Here is an 8,854-nt window from a genome sequence, read left to right on the forward strand (position 1 = left end):
AGACTAGTAAACAAGGTAATAAGGTAACATTGACCTCGTCGCGCCTGCGCAAAACTTTTGACCTTGGCCTAGACATTGACAGGTGGGTGTTTTGCGTAAACAATTGGTATCGTATCCGACTTATAAATTCTGATTAAAGGAGCTTTATTTTGATAATTTTTTCTTTAAAATATGTTTTGGAATCAGGATTATTTAAATTGATTTAACATTATAGATTTCTTTTAAGTAAGTGATATGATCGATCCAGACAGGAACTCCTCGGATTGGATTTTGGACTCGTGAGTATATCATTCAATACATGGAGAGACGAGCAAAGGGGCCACCTCTTTAGTAAATATTTTTTTATCTCTCTTCATATGTTCTGACATTGAAGTTTAGTAGATTATATATTTATGGGTCCTACATAAGAAGGCGTTTTAAGTTTATGTAAGATATATCAAAGAAAAGTCTCCATACATATGATTGAAATTTAGCACATAGTACGTACAACTAAAGAGAGCTGACTGCAAACAAACACATAAACAAGCATATTTTCGTATTAATAAATTTATATACATAATAAACTTTAAAAATAGCATTGCCAAAAATAGTAAAAAAAATGCCTGTCGACACAGACAGTGCTCATAAGTTCCTTTCCACGGGCAGGGCTGGAGCTACCATATGGCTTTTTGGGCTTAAGTCCAGGGCCCCGTGGATTCAAGGTGGCCCCAGCTAAGTCAAGTCAAAAATAGACGATAATGCGAAAGAATCCATAACTTTATTAAATTAAAAAAGATGGTATGGTTTGCAGCCCTGTGAGTCCTGCAATAGATCAAACCCATTCAATTAATTTAATCCAAGTCTACATTCAGATATGTCTTAGGTGGGCCCCAGTAGTGTTAGCCCAGGGCCCCCTAAACTAACGTCCGGCCCTGTCCATGGGATAAAGTTTATATCTCTTTTTTATTACCTTGACAGGTGGACCAATAAGCCACTTGATAGCAAATAGTCACCACTGCCCATTGATATTGACGCCCTAAGACATTGTAACCATTCCTTACTTTGCCAATATGCCGCCAACCATACAAACTAAGATGTTACACTCCTTTTGCCTTTCGTAACACTGGTTCACTGACCCTTTAAACCGGAACATAACAATACTTTTGCTTCTTGGTTGTAGAACACATGATGTGTGGTTGTGCGATATACCCGGACAGAAAGCGTAAATGAAAAATATGTACATGATGTCACAATTATTTTAATACAATTATATGTCCATGATAAAGTAAGAGCCAGCCAGTAGATGTCCAACAAATGGCCATAAAGGTGTAACAAATGTACATGAAAAAATTACCAACAAAAAAGTTATTTGTAATAATTAAATTGAACGAACCAAAATGCCTTCAAAAAACTGCAAAACGCAGCAATACGGAAAACCACAATACCATCACAAGTTTTAAATAAACGAACTATGAGTAAATAATGATTAATGATTATTTCAAATATGTAAATATAAATTAAAGCAATAATAAAACGTTGTGTACCGAAAAGTCTTTAGATACACAAAACTCCGATTATTTTGAAACATGGCTATTAATATCAAACATTTAGGATTAGATGTATAATTGTATATAGCCTAAACTTGCGGATCCCGAAATCATGCCCCCCCCCCAGCCATGATTTCGGGGTGACTATAACTACATATATGTATATATTACATATGAGTTACCTCATAACAAATAAACTAGAAGCGTAAATGTTGTTTTAAATATTGTTTTGTTAATTGTTTCGTCACAATTTAAAATATAGTAATTAAATATGTTTGAAGTTTGAACGATATCTGACTGTGGTCTACCCTTCCGGCGACGTTTCCTGCACGCTTGATAACGAAAATATTTTATTAAAACGCTAGTGATGTGTCTTTCCATTACAATTAGAGCTACAATAATATATTGTAAATCTTTTTCTATGTAATCGCTCAATACTTCCGGCCTCACAGGCTTATACCCTGATCACTTACGTGGGTTCAAAACACCTGGCTTGAATATTTTAACTCGCTTCCCGGTCCGTTAATGCTATAGATGCCATTATTATTGTAATATACGTTCCGATCAAAAAGAAAAAAAGTCAATTAAATTCTTCGCTTTGTGGATTTTAATAATTTTAAGATTATACAACATATAGACAATTTCACTTGTGATGAAGAGTTTGAAATTCCTAACGATAATTCTGTACTCTCAGCGGAGGCCTTACCAATTGCGAGGCTCCGTTCGGTAGGTCTTTGCGAGGCCTTCGGTGGTTTAGGTATTTGTTATTTTTGAAGAGAGATGATAAAGTTATACAAATAAATAAAATTCGTGTACTTTTAAAATATTTTACATTTAAATAATTAGAAAGTTAACAAATAAAGAAATTATAATTTTTTAAATGTATGTAGTTGGCGTCTTCCTTAGATTAAAATCTTTTATTAAAGCATGGGCCGAGTACTATGCGATTAAAAAACCGATCTTCAAGTGTTTCGAGGCGCGATATATTATGTTCTGAATTAATTAATTAGTTAACTAAATCTATTTTAATTGACTGTTATTTTATAACCTTACTAAATAATTAGGGATCAAAAACAAAAGTTTTAATAAAAAAATCTATTATTTTTTCTTTAATTTCGAGAAAAATAATATATATTGTTGTTTAACAGAGCTATTAGCCAGCGGTACCCTCTCCGTCTTTCGGCGGGCGCCACGGGATCGCTTGCTACCGTGACCGGCGCTATGTACCCTATTCCAACCGAAAAGTCAGTAGAATTAAAAAATACCTTAGATTTACACATTCTATGCGATTTGCTAATAGCTCTGTTATACAACTATATTATTTTTTCGCGAATTTATAATGTACTTATTTATCATAAAGTAATATTCAAGTATATAATTCAATACTCATAAAACATGCAAAGTCAAAGTTGTATTTATTTATCTCCCATTGGTTGGTATAGGCTTTTTTCTCACAAATAACTTTATATTCTATATATACTTATATACTCATGGCATAGGCAAAAATACATTGCGTGCAACAGGTGATCTAAGGAGCGATTTTACCAGGCCATATAGTACAGGATTAGAACATAAATTGATTTTTTATTTTAATTATCGAACGTTTTCCTCAGCACGCATTCCCATCACTAGCATGTATTCGTACGTACTGTTTCCCCAAACCACGATGCGTATGCACAGCTGCCAATTAGTAGCTTTTAATAACTTCGCGGCTTTCCTCTTAGATAATGTTAATTTATAACGGGACCGCACTAGCGTTACAGGACATTTGTGAACGTGACATTGTGTGACTGATATTGTTCAAATTTTTTTTTTATCGGAATCTTTATTGTTTGAAGCGGATCTTTTTTGGTAAGTATTATTTAATATCAGATTTATCTTGACAATGATTTGTTATTTTTCTTAAAAAAAATGAGATGTGGTTATCTAGATGTTTCGAGAATTTTTGTTGATGTATTATTGTTATGTATGTATGTATGTAAAACTATTCCAAGTCACGTCATATGCTTGGGGGTGAGATGGTTCACAGTTCAATTCTATTAGCGACAATTTTTTTCTCAAATTAATTGTAGAAAATTAATTAATGTTCTGATTATGTAAATATACATAATTTTAATTTAATAATTATGTATTTAGAGCGATTTACGACCAAACGTGTGAAAGAAAAATACAGAATAGAAGATTGGTGGTAAGTGTATGCGTGTGTAACCACCCATATTAAAAAGTTTTTTTTTTTATATTATCTGTAAAGTTTAGACATATATTCGAAATAGGATATCACAACCGAAGAACGCAAAATAAAGAAGATAAAACTTATGTCAGCTGCGGCTCATCGTAAGGCAGTTTGCTTGTGTGATCCGCCAGCTGCCTAGCGAAGGGCAACAAATGACTTAGTTTTTCAACTCATACATCAGAAGAAATCAAAATGAAGGTTACAGAACAAAGCCTGTACAGTAGATGGAACGCTAAATACTGTTATAAAATTTGGCAGACCATTACACATGATAAATTTTACATTTAATTGAATATATTATGATTTTTACTTATTAAAACAGTAACTTCTTTCTTGCTCGATCTTGTTGGTATAATTAATTCAAATTAAGAATTCTGTCTTGTAAAATGAAGTTTGAAAAGTGCTTAAAAGTGTCTATATAAAATATATTTTGATTTAGTAGATCTTAAATACCGATTACCGACCAAGTACTATACTATACTCGGGTGTTCAGTTTTATAATTCATATCATAGTTTAGGAAAATATCTTGAAGTAATGGATATCCCATTTGTGGACAAATCATTATAAAATAAATCCCTGATCGATGATTAGTTCTTTCAGCGGAAGGACAACTAACAGTACCTATAGATAGAGATTGTAGGTTATTTATGTAAATACATTTTAATGCTGTGTTCGCTAATTCTAGCTTGGTATTCACCAAACCATGAACATCATAAGGAATAGATAGTGTGAAAATCGTAACTAAAATTTCAAAAAAAAATGTGTTTGATAATTTTTTTATTAAACTTTCATGTGTTAACTACTCAACCGATCGTAATGATACAATATGTTGTCAGAGGTACAGAAAAGATATAGATTATACCTAACACCTGTACATAGGATTAAATTACCGAATTAGACGCTAAATACCTTAACAAGATCAGCAAGAATATTTATTTTATGTATAATGAATGTATAATTTATAATGTTAATAAATTTTATATTATATAAATTTAATTTAAGAATATTTTATTTATTATGACTAAGTTTAGTTACATGACATATTAGTTTATCAAGATAAATTAAATAAGCTCCCCTAAGCTAAATATTATGTACTTAGAAATTCGTTAAACAATAACACAGATAACGCAGGTTACCTCTAAGACCCAATGAATATGTGGAATAATTTTATTTAATTTATATCGATAGTTCATAAATGCGAGATATATCTACATTCAGTATTAACATTAAGTTTATAACAGGTTCCTTTAAAGGTTATTGTCCGCAAGGTCACGGAGAGATGGCAGGTGTTTTCCACTGGTTACGGATAGTTGATAGTCGATACTTACGAAATTAATTGTATTATATTAATTACGATTCTAGCTTGAGGTCGACGTACTTTCAATGTTAGAATCCGATATCCACATTCAGATCCATAGGAGAAATATATATTCTAATCTACAGCATAGTTCAATACTTTTGTTATAAATGCGATATTTAATAAATTAAAATCATTAAACATATCAGCAAAGCTGTTCACGGAACTTTTCCTAGTATTGGAAATTCGAGACCATAGTCCACCACGCTGGCTCGCCCAGGTCTGGTTGAAAGTCAGAAGTGAGTGTCGTAGGATCGATTTTTTGCGTTGCATTCCAAAAGTCTGCAACCTAGACTAACGTTATATCCTAATAATTTATATTTTCGTATCTATAATTCAAATATGCGTTTTAATAGAATGGTGGCAATGGATATTCGTGACAAGCTGAAATCCACGCGGATGAAGCTGCAGGTTCATCTTGTCATTAAATAAAACTAAGTATTAGGTACTTTTGTCAATCGTATGGTACAAGTACTTGCACGTTTTTATTTTTTACGTTCATGTGTCGACGTATATGAAAAACGTATCATAATAACTAGTGCAGTGTGTTTCTGGCTCATATTTATAATACTAGACGGTATAGTGTAGGTATGTCATTGTAGTTTTCCCTTTTGTACCGACGAAACGTAAACGTTTTTTTTCTATATATAAGTATTTTACCTACCGCTGTATTTAATACTTCTAAATATTAGTAGCAAACATACTTTTTAACATAACAAACACCATCAAAACATCAAGAATTTAAACAATTATAGGGTAATTTAACAAGTTCAGACAAACCATAAAAATGTACTTAAATTGCACCATCTGCATACGAGATTAATATTTTCTTTTCAATAAAATTTAATGATTTTTTGCACGAAGTTACTTTTTTTTTGCATATATGTACATAGTAACAAAACACATCCATATCCAACATAGGTCTGGACAATGGGGTAAAGAATCTTTTTTACTTTTCTTGTTCCTTCATATTCCATTTCCAAGGCGTAACGTCTTCTCACTCGAGGTCATCCGGTCGGCGAGGTAATGTTATCAGTAAACTATACACCGTGCGGAATTTATGACCGAACATCAAGACGGGCATGTGTTTTATTTTTAACTCAGCTGATCGAGATGAAAAAAAAGATTCTGAGTACTACTTTTGTAATTCCAAAATTACTAGCTTCCCGACATAGCACAACTAACATTAAGGAACATAACCAGATATTATATAATACATACTGATTAATTATCGAGTATCGAGCTAATTAATTAGTTGTAGCGGAGATGGCCTAGTGGTTAGAACGCTTGAATCTTAACCGATGATTTCGGGTTCAAACCCAGGCAAGCACCACTGAATTTTCAAGTGCTTTATTTGTGTTTACAATTCATCTCGTGCTCGGCGGTGAAGGAAAACAAGGTGAGGAAATCTGCATGTGTCTAATTTCAACGAAATTCTGCCACATGTGTATTCCACCAACCCGCATTGGAGCAGCGTGGTGGAATATGCTCCTAACCTTCTTCTCAAAGGGAGAGGAGGCCTTAGCCCAGCAGTGGGAAATTTACAGGCTGTTAAAGTAAAAAAAAAAAGTTTACTGTACTAGAACACCTTACCGCTCCTACCCCTTCTTTCAAGCTTTTATAGGTACTTTGTAATATTATGTTATATCTCTAAAATAAAAGCTGACCGTTGAGCTTTAGAAAACGATTGAATAGAAATTTGAAATAGAAAATTGTTCTTATTTGGTTTGATAACAAGTAATACTGAGTGATAAATAAAGTGAACTCAACTTTATTTTTATTCATTTGTTTTAAACATTCTTAGTGTTATTGTTTCGTGCAAGCTCGTCTAGATAGGTACGGAACACAACAATACCTACTAACTCTAGCTACGTGTGTCAATAAATTCCAAATATATTTACACATAACCTTTGATTAACTGATAAGTTATTGTTACTTACGCTCTTTAACGACGTGACTTTAAGCCTCAAAATTAGGGATATTATATGGTTGACATATCTGTGTATCTTTGCGTCTGAATGTCATCGTAGCTCCCAAATGGATGGACAGATTGTGACTTTTTTTGTGCTTTGCCATCGATAAAAATCAAACCACAAACAACCGAACGTTTTAAATTTATAATTTAATAATAAAAATTAAAAAGTTATGATGTATTTGTCTAACTGCGTAGTGTATAATTTTAAGTATACGATATTACACGTAGTGCCGTCGGGGTTTAAAGGATAGAAGTTGCCTCATTTTTTTGGAATGAGATGGAACCGGGGTATAAACATAAAATCATGCACCGTACCTATTTTATATTTATTGTATATTTTTTTTAAATATATTATATTTTCTCAAATATCTTCCATGTTCAGATTTCGATCAGTTACGATTTTTTTATGTATATAGATAGATTATTATTATTATTTCACTTCCAAAGTAAATATATATTTTTGTTTTCGAGTATCACTACAACTATGGCCAAATTAATAGATGATTAAATTTTAACAGTAATCAATTCAAACAATCGTAAGAAATACTTAATTCATAGATAAAACAGAACTGTCAATTATACAATTACAATAGCCGCAAGCTAAACGTTTTCAAATATAAGCTCAGATGCAAAAAACCTTACTCCCATACAAAGGTAAATGTTTTTTTTTTCTAATAATTTATTACTCGCTTGCATAGATTTTGATCTCCGAATACGAACTTGCAGCTCTTTTATCAAACACGAAACCCCATTTACAAATACAGTTCTTTACAATTTATAAAATAGATTAATTGTCCATTGAATGTTAATTTATGCAAGGCATTTACCGTTCAATGATTAGGATTATAGAGTAGGGGTACCTACTGTTTGCAAAGTTGAACGTTATGATATTAAAAATGTTGATTATAATATTCGTTTTGTTGTTGAAATTAAATTCGATTTAAATCAGTATTCACAATATTATAACTACGAATACGTGCGTCGTTTTATGAGTTTTTTTTTATAATCTTGTTTATCTCTCTAATAATTTTAATGAACCGATTTCCGAGCACGAGATAATTTATAAAAACACAAATTAAATTTCGTGTTTTGGTATATTTTTAATGCATAGAAACGAAAACAGTTTAATCATAAATATAATCACGTATTCATAGATATTGTTTTGAATAGCAGACACGGGTCACACAGGAATGAAAATATGGCCACTGACCACTATTAATGTCCTCCTTGACCTTGGTGGTAAATTATTCTGTATTTACGACTGGAGCGACCGGCTATCATAAAATGTGGAGGTGTTATGTTAATTCGTAAAGAAAATTAAATAAAAAAATATACCTGACTTAATCAAAATATGCGTAAGACAAGATTATGGGAGTAAATGAAAAGACAAATCAAAAGACGAAATATACATATGTATCTCAATACATTTGCATAGATTATGGTATTATTTAACTTCGTACCGATCATCTACGAAGATAATTTCTAGTATTCAGTGTGAGTCATGACTATGAGATGGAATACGACGCTTGGTTTTCATGAGAGTAAATCTTAAGACACAATAGACCGATACTCCTAATTTATAATAGTTATTATTTTAAACGAACTCAATAAAAAGAGATGGATTTATATGGCTGAATCTATCGATGCAGATTTGACTTGAGCCAGTCAGAAAACTACGTTGAGCATCGAAACGAAACATGACAGTTGACCATCGGCTGCGTTGAAGGATGTATTATTATTGGACTATAAACGGAAGTGAGTA

Source organism: Vanessa atalanta, chromosome 20 (assembly GCF_905147765.1).
Source record: "Vanessa atalanta chromosome 20, ilVanAtal1.2, whole genome shotgun sequence".
NCBI lineage: Eukaryota > Metazoa > Arthropoda > Insecta > Lepidoptera > Nymphalidae > Vanessa > Vanessa atalanta.